Here is a 7,691-nt window from a genome sequence, read left to right on the forward strand (position 1 = left end):
AATCACTGTCAACAAACTGAGTTAGATTAACCAATGGTCATACTCAATAGAAGGAGCTTGCTATGTTTCTGTGCCACTGTCTGGGAATGGCCCAGCAGCTGGAAGTCTTGGGCTGCAGCATACATTTTGTTCAGGGACTCAATATAAGGGGCCAAATCACATAATCCTGTAAGCACACAAGAGCTACTTGCCCCTCCTGTTGCCCTTGATCTTTATTCTTCCCATCCTAAACTATCACTTTAGTTTCTCTAAAGTTGAAATCATATGATCACTTTTGTACCAAAAAAAACACAAACAGATAGTCCTTCAACACTCCAGATTCCTAGGCAGGGATTCCTACCCACCTACCAGAATAGCCAGCAGGGGTAAGAAAGTTCAGAATCTGGTCTGCCCACAAGATCCATACCTCTTGTTTCATATCTGTACGTTTCATTTTCATTAAAATCTGATTGCCTGATGTTAAAGTATTTTCTTCAGGAACAATTTATGGTGTTGTGTAGGCATAAGCAAAATGGGTTAGAATCACCATGTAATGTGGATTTAGGATTCATTTTCTCACTCAGTCGAATTCCTAACTAGCTTAGAGGGACTATTCTGCACTGAGCGAAAATGCTCCAAGTGTTTACCTTGTTTGCTGATTCTAAAATGCTGTCAAATTCAGATGGTCTTGGTGAATTTGGAATTGTCCATGTCACAGCCCACCTCAATATTTGGCAGTAAACAAATACGTTGAGTGTTGGTTTAAAATCTCCTGACTTGAATTTTCAGACAAAACAAGGTCAAAGAACAAATAATGCACCAGATAAACTAAGAGCAAAGGTCAATGGTTTCTAATGCTGGGTGATCAATATGCAAAGCTTTGGGATTTTGTTGGCATGTGGGGTGGGAGAAACGCACATCTTATAGGTCGGATATTTCCAAAGGGACCTTCTTTTAAACTATTTCTTTCAACAGACAAACACCTTCCAAACGACAAAAGCCTTGAAGTCTATGGCACAAGAGACATGCAAAAGTCATTAAGGCTTATCCCAAGAGACCTTCTGGAGTTGCTTCATACTGGAGTGGGTGTAAGTCTGCTTAAAATTAAATTACCTTAAAATAAAGTTAGAGCGCTAAGCAATATCCTGCCTTCAACCCAGCAGGGTTTCCCGTGAGAAAAGAAAGTAGGCAAAGAGAGCTTAGACAGACAGACAAACATATTTACCCCTAGGTGGAAGGTACAAATTAAATTAGCTTGCCACAAAAGGGGGATGTTTTCTCCTTCTGTTCAGATGTCATGGTAGTGAGGAAACATAGTCTTGGGGCCAAGAAAAATGGCACAGATGCATTCATCTAAACTATCATTCATCCTGTTCCAAGGTCTAAACAGCACACATAAAAGAACAGCGCTGTTGAGCTACTTCCTCTCCTTAGTTACCAAGTGGGGGCTTGCACAGGAATATGGGAGCAGAGGGTGCTGATTTTTCCAGAAGGTTTCAGTGTTGCAATGGAGAGTGATTGAAGAGGTTATCAACCTGATGAAACCTGGAGTAAGAATATCACAAATAAACCTTGATTTCGTACTTTGTGGTGAGTTTCTTTTTCTTTCCTTCTTCTTTTCTTGTTCTTTGGGGCTACAATTCAATTCTCTCTCTCTCTCTCTCTCTCTCTCTCTCTCTCTCTCTCTCTCTGCAGCTGAAAACAATACAAGCACTACTTCCTGAGTCAAGTATATCTTTTATTGTGCCTCATTAATATGCATGTTTTTGGCACTCAGTTGGGTTCAGCTGGTATGCTTTCCAGTATCTCATTCTTTATTTATATGAGACTGGGAGGTGTGACCTATGGAGCCAGTTGGCTGTCATGAATTGGAATATTCATTAAGCCTTGTGAATTATGCATCTGACTGCTTATAATACTGTGATCAACACTGGATGGTGCCAGAACTCTGAGCTACTTCCTGTTAGGTGGAAGGCTCTGCAGCTGGGTCAAAAAGTGCATGCGCTCCATGCCCTTTGGAAATAAAGCTGATTGACTGTGTATTTCCAGCCCTGGAATGCCATGGGGGTTTTGAGACTTGGGTGTGAGAAAATATTATTGGGGGCTTCTCTCTCTCTGCAACCCCAGTCAAATGGTGCTGTCTGGTATTTCAGCAATTTCCACCCCCAAAACAAAACCTTTATGCCATATTTATAGTACGTTTCCTATCACTTGGTGCAGAATGTTGGACACAGCAACAGAAATTACCTGCACCACAGAAGTGTCGAGTCTTGAGAGCCAGTTCAGTAGAGTATTGGACTAGGACTGAGATGACCTAGGTTCAAATCCCCAATCGGCCATGAAGCTCACACTGAGTGGCTTGCATCAGTAACTGACTCTGCTGCTTGACCTCATATATGGTTTGGGGGCACATGATGGAGCCACCTTGCTGAAGCTAAGCAGGTTTGAGGCTGTGGTTTCATTATGGAAGAAAGAAGTTGGGGACTTAACAATAATTAAAACATAAGAGGAACATTTAATAATAGGAACATTTAAAAGTGACAGTGCACATAATACAAAAGGCCTAGGTTCAATCCCTGCCATTTTCAATTAAAAAGGATGACATGAAAGCCCTATCTGTGACCCAGGAGAGTTTAAAGTGCTTTCCTATTTATATATGTTTTTATTGTTTTTATATGCAGTTTTTTAAACTGTTTATATATGAGTAACTTTTATATGTCAATCACTTTGAGGTGCTTCATGAGAAGTGATTTATAAATGAAATAATTGTTATTACTGCTGTTGTTGTTACCAGTCAGAATATACAATACTAGGCTAGATGGGGAAATAGCTTCCTATGTTCCTGCTTCTACAGCTGTCCCTACAGTTGCATCAGGGTGAGTAACTTCACAGTGTTTTATGGTTTGCTGTGTTGCAAAACAATTTGTGCGTGTGAGTGTTTTCAGGTTGGGGTGGGATTGCTCACATTTTTGCACATTGAGAATGGATTTAGATGTGAGGCAGAACAATCAGATGACCACTTTGCCTTGAACATAAGAATAGGCCTTCTGGATTAGGCCAGTTACTCATCCATCCAACATCCTGTTCTCACAGTGGCCAACATACACCCACCTATAAAATTCACTCTGAATTCATCACATGCATAGAGCCAGGTGGGGTGGTATGAATCAGACCTCAGATTGAAAAGTGGTTGGTTCCATATTTGCTGCTCTTCCTCTGCAAATAAATGTTTTTCATATAAACACTTTCCCCTCATAAATTGCTTGAGAAAATTCCACTTGTGTCAAGACAACATTCCTGTCAACCTTGGTATGTCTATATTGCCTTTTCATTAAAAGCCACTGGTTTGTTTGTTTTTAATGTAATAAATAAGTGAACTAGAACAGGGATATCTTTGAAATCTGCATTGTTTGAAATGTAGTGTGTTTCACTCTTAAAGAATACTTGTAGCAGGAATAAGATTTTTTAAAAGGCTCGGCACAGGGAAATTAATGAAGGAGTTTAATAGCTTTAGTAATACCAATAACTATACAAGTCTTAAAGCAGAGACTTGCTGCCTTATGACCTATAGTCCTGAGGGTTTATAGTTCCAGGATGACACCATGCAAGCTGAAACTGTAGAATGGTCCTTTTGCATGAAAATAACTTCATATTTGGTTGAAGCAAGAACTCTTCAGAGTCAGCATTCTCAACACCAATATGAGCAACAAACTCTCCGACATAACTGCCAAAGGTGAAGAGCGATTAAAAAAACAAAGTATGTTGAGATAAAATATGAAAAGTACAGCTTACAGCATAATCTATAGTCACATTATTGTGCTTGATGGGTCCTGTAGCCAGGCCTGGCCAAGCCATAGATGGGCTGATCTATATAAAGGTCATAGGTGAGCCCTGTGTAAAATGGCATTGTTTACAGGTTTTTTAGTAGAGAGATTAGCTGTCACTTATTTTCACATACCTAACTGAAGAGCTTTAAAGGTTCCCAGTGAGAGCATGCTCTCTTCTCTTTCTCAGCCTGTCACATCCTTGTCAGTTTCAATAAAATTACTTACCTGAATTATGCAGATGAGCTTTTGTTGTGTCCAGCACCCATCATTGTTCCTCTCCACTACAGCTGAAACTTCTAGCAGGCTTCTTGCTTTTACTGTCTGATTCTAGCACTCCTTAGGTCAAGACCTTTCAACCTCAGGGCTTGACTTATGCCACAACCATTTGACAAATCGCCCAGGCCCTCACAAAAGCTGGTTGAGCTCTAGAGTGAGTGCTCTCTATGCACCACTGTTCCTCAGTTTTGACATTTCCTTCTCACTTTGCCCTTCGGTGATTAGACAAAAGAAGAAAAAGACATTTGTGTCCAAGGAATGCTTTCATTTGAGACGTGATAAATGGGAATCCTTTCCAAGAAGTCGTGGTCTAACTCTATGGCAGAAAGTTCCTTCACAAGAATTTCAAGATGTGAAACTTGCCCTTTAAAACATACTTTTAAGCCTAAACCCTACATGAATTGTTCACTGGATCTTTTTTGGCCTTCCCCCTCGTTCCATGTTCCAAACTTTGTAATAGACTACCTACTCATGATAAGCTGGCAAGGAATTGCTACATCAGATGAATGAGAAAGCAAACCTTTTAATATAAATTAAGATCCTGAGAAGGGGCCTGCTGCAGTAGACCAAGGGTCAACCCATCCAATATCCTGTTCCCAGCAGTCTACAGAATGAGGCTTTGGGGGGACCCTCACGCAACGCAAGAACGCAGCTTCCTCCATAGTAGCTGGTATCCTCAGACCTGCAGCAAAATTCATGTCCACACCATACATTAAAGCACATGGCTTCTCCCAAAGAATCCAGAGAATTGTAGTTTACTTCTCACAGCAATACTGTCCCAGCACCCTTAACAAACTACAATCTCCAGGATTCCTTGGGAGAAGCGATGTGCTTTTAATCTATGGTGTGGAAACATCATAGTGTAGAGCAAGTATCCCCAAACTCGGCCCTCCAGATGTTTTGGGACTACAACTCCCATCATCCCTGACCACTGGTCCTGTTAGCTAGGGATGATGGGAGTTGTAGTCCCAAAAACATCTGGAGGGCCGAGTTTGGGGATGCCTGGTATAGAGTGTTCCCCTTTCATGATATTCTGTCCCAATCCCTCTGCCACCCAGTTTCCCATCCCCCCTCTTAACTGTCAGTCAACATTCTGTGGCAGCTTAGCAGACTCGGTACTCATTGGGCTATGTTTGTACTTCTGCAAAACTTTGGGACTCTAGTTGATTCCTCTCTCTTCTGCATGGGTGGTTCTGTTTTGGCTACCTAAGCGACAAAGCAGCCACAGTCCTGAACATTAGGAATAGAGAGGATGAAACCACCTCTGAACATTGAGCCTACAGCCACTGATTAACCAGATCCCCAGACGGAAAGACATCAAATAAGTTAAAATGTAATAGGGCTGGTCAAAATTTATTAAAGTGATGCCATTAGTAACTTTCTTTTCAATGATGTGTCTGTGAACCAAAAAGAACTTGTAAGCAGGGACTTCAGAGTAAAATGCAATAAAGGACCCAGGAGTCTTTTCAACCCGTTTGCACTCTTGGCATGCACAATATGCATTTGCCCAGAAACACACACAAAAAGTTTGTGCATCTGCTTTTTAGTCAGTCACACTCTTGCTATGGCTAATCTCTCTTTGATTTTTTTCCCCTTTTGTTTTGGTGGCACAGCATTAACTGGAGTGTTGCCAAATCAAATCACCAAATAACCCAAATTACTTTTATGAACCCCTAGCACATCCTACAGAGGAACTCTACAAAGCTAACCCAAGAACCAGTTTTTATGCATGACAAATAAATCCCTCAAAACTAAGGAACTGCATCAGGACCAACACGCAGTACACACAAAGTTGCTTAATAATTCATTACAGGCAAGATTCTTTGCCAGATTCTCCTGGTTTTAAACACTACAGTCCCCTGACACCTTTTAAAACTTTTTATTGCACTTACACACTGGTGAAAAAGGGGTTACTGTTGAACTGAGAAAGTTTTGTCTTCTCTTTCTGCCCATCTTTGCTTTTTCTCTACAAACTGTGTGAACAGAACGGGAAAATATAGGGTTATTTGTCAAACCACAAATGAATTCTTTTAATTTGTCGTGCTTTATAGGCTTTACAAGAACAAGGGTGTCTTTAGAAGTTTTGCATAGGTATGCATTAGACTAACATCCTGATGCCTGCAATAAGGCACCCGTAGGCCAAATATCCTGGATGCATTCCACTTAGCAGTTCCTTTCCACTGCACACAAATGCATTCAGTGGGGAGAAGGAAACCATGGGAACTCAATTGGTCAAACTTTAACTAATATACTATATAGTTAGATGATTGTTTCAGTTAACTGGCAAGAGCCAAGCTACGTGTCCGAACATGCAGGAAATACACACACTGCATAATAAATTTACAACCTGAAGGCAACATCCTGAAGTCCATTCCCAGGCCAACTTAACAGGGATGCCTGCAGAGGTTCTACTTGAAGAAGCCTCTTGTTTTCTGTCTCAATTGTTTGTAATTAGGGGTAGAAGGAACTGTAAGTTTTTGTCGTCTCTGTTTCTCTTTTTTTCAGGTTTCTGAACCAATTTGCAAAAATAAAAAATAAATTGCACAAATTTCTTCTAAGAAACACATTTTTGTATGCAGTTTTGGCTAATGTCAGGGCTGGTCCCAGACGTTTTGGCAGCAGAGGCGAATTTGAAATTGGCAGGGGTGCCCCCCTGCCCATTGTGGTTTGTTAAGGGTGCTTTTTTGAGGATCCTTACACACACACACACATCACAATGTTGATCCTTGCTCCCCCTTTCTTTCCAATGCTGATCTTCACTCCTCTTTTTCCCCAAGCTGATCTTTGCTCCCCTCTTGTTTCTGATGCTGATCTTCATTCTCTCTTGTCACTGCATTTCTCTCTTCCCTGACAGAGGGAAACACAGTGGCTGTGAACCAACCCTCTTCCCCAACCTGGTGCTCTCTAGATCTTTTGGACCACAACTCCAATCAGCCTCTGCCAGCATGACATTTTGGATGTCTCCCAAAATGAAGAAGATAAGTTAGGCATCCTGCCTCACACTTCATCCAGTTTTTAAAGAAAAGGTGAAACCAAGGCGTGTCTACCGGGGGGGGGGGGTCTACATTCCTACCCTGCTTGTCAGATAAGGAAACAAATAGATAACGTGTATGCTGAAACTGCTAAAACACCAGCCTCCTACTGAAGTAGGGATAAAGCAAGTAGAAGGTACTCCAAAACAACCTGACATGGTGTCTGAGAATTAATGAACTGTTGGAAAGTATAACATATACCATGCAGATTAGGAGTCTAGTTCATTAAAACAGCCACATACAGACTTGGGAGGATCAATCAGGAGTAAGGCAAGTTTTCTGGATGGGGTGCCAACTTGAATAAAATATTTGGGGGCCCCAGGTAAGTCCCATCCTGCATAATTGATCACATGGTGCAGTGTACACACACCATTTGAATGGCAATGCCCATCAACTGGGGCATTGTACCCCTGCAAATATTTTAGGGGGGGCAAAGACCCCTCAACCCCTAGGAGTTGGGTCCTATGTTTCTGGATATTTTTGTGTTGCGGAAAACAAAATGGCATCTCTAACTAGGTGGTACAGTTGGAAGACTAAAGATCATGGGAAGGGCTATAGCACAGAGATAAACAAGAAA

At 41.3% G+C, this 7,691-nt stretch overlaps 1 long non-coding RNA gene across 1 annotated transcript; it reads left to right on the plus strand.

Annotated features, from left to right (window-relative positions):
- Positions 1 to 214: 214 nt before the first annotated feature.
- On the plus strand, positions 215 to 7,391 carry LOC128423489 (uncharacterized). Its single transcript, XR_008332769.1, has 3 exons — positions 215 to 1,569; positions 2,774 to 2,855; positions 6,937 to 7,391. It is a non-coding gene; the product is annotated as an uncharacterized LOC128423489 (long non-coding RNA).
- Positions 7,392 to 7,691: the final 300 nt, after the last annotated feature.

This window comes from Podarcis raffonei, chromosome 11 (genome assembly GCF_027172205.1).
Source record: "Podarcis raffonei isolate rPodRaf1 chromosome 11, rPodRaf1.pri, whole genome shotgun sequence".
NCBI classification, from domain to species: domain Eukaryota; kingdom Metazoa; phylum Chordata; class Lepidosauria; order Squamata; family Lacertidae; genus Podarcis; species Podarcis raffonei.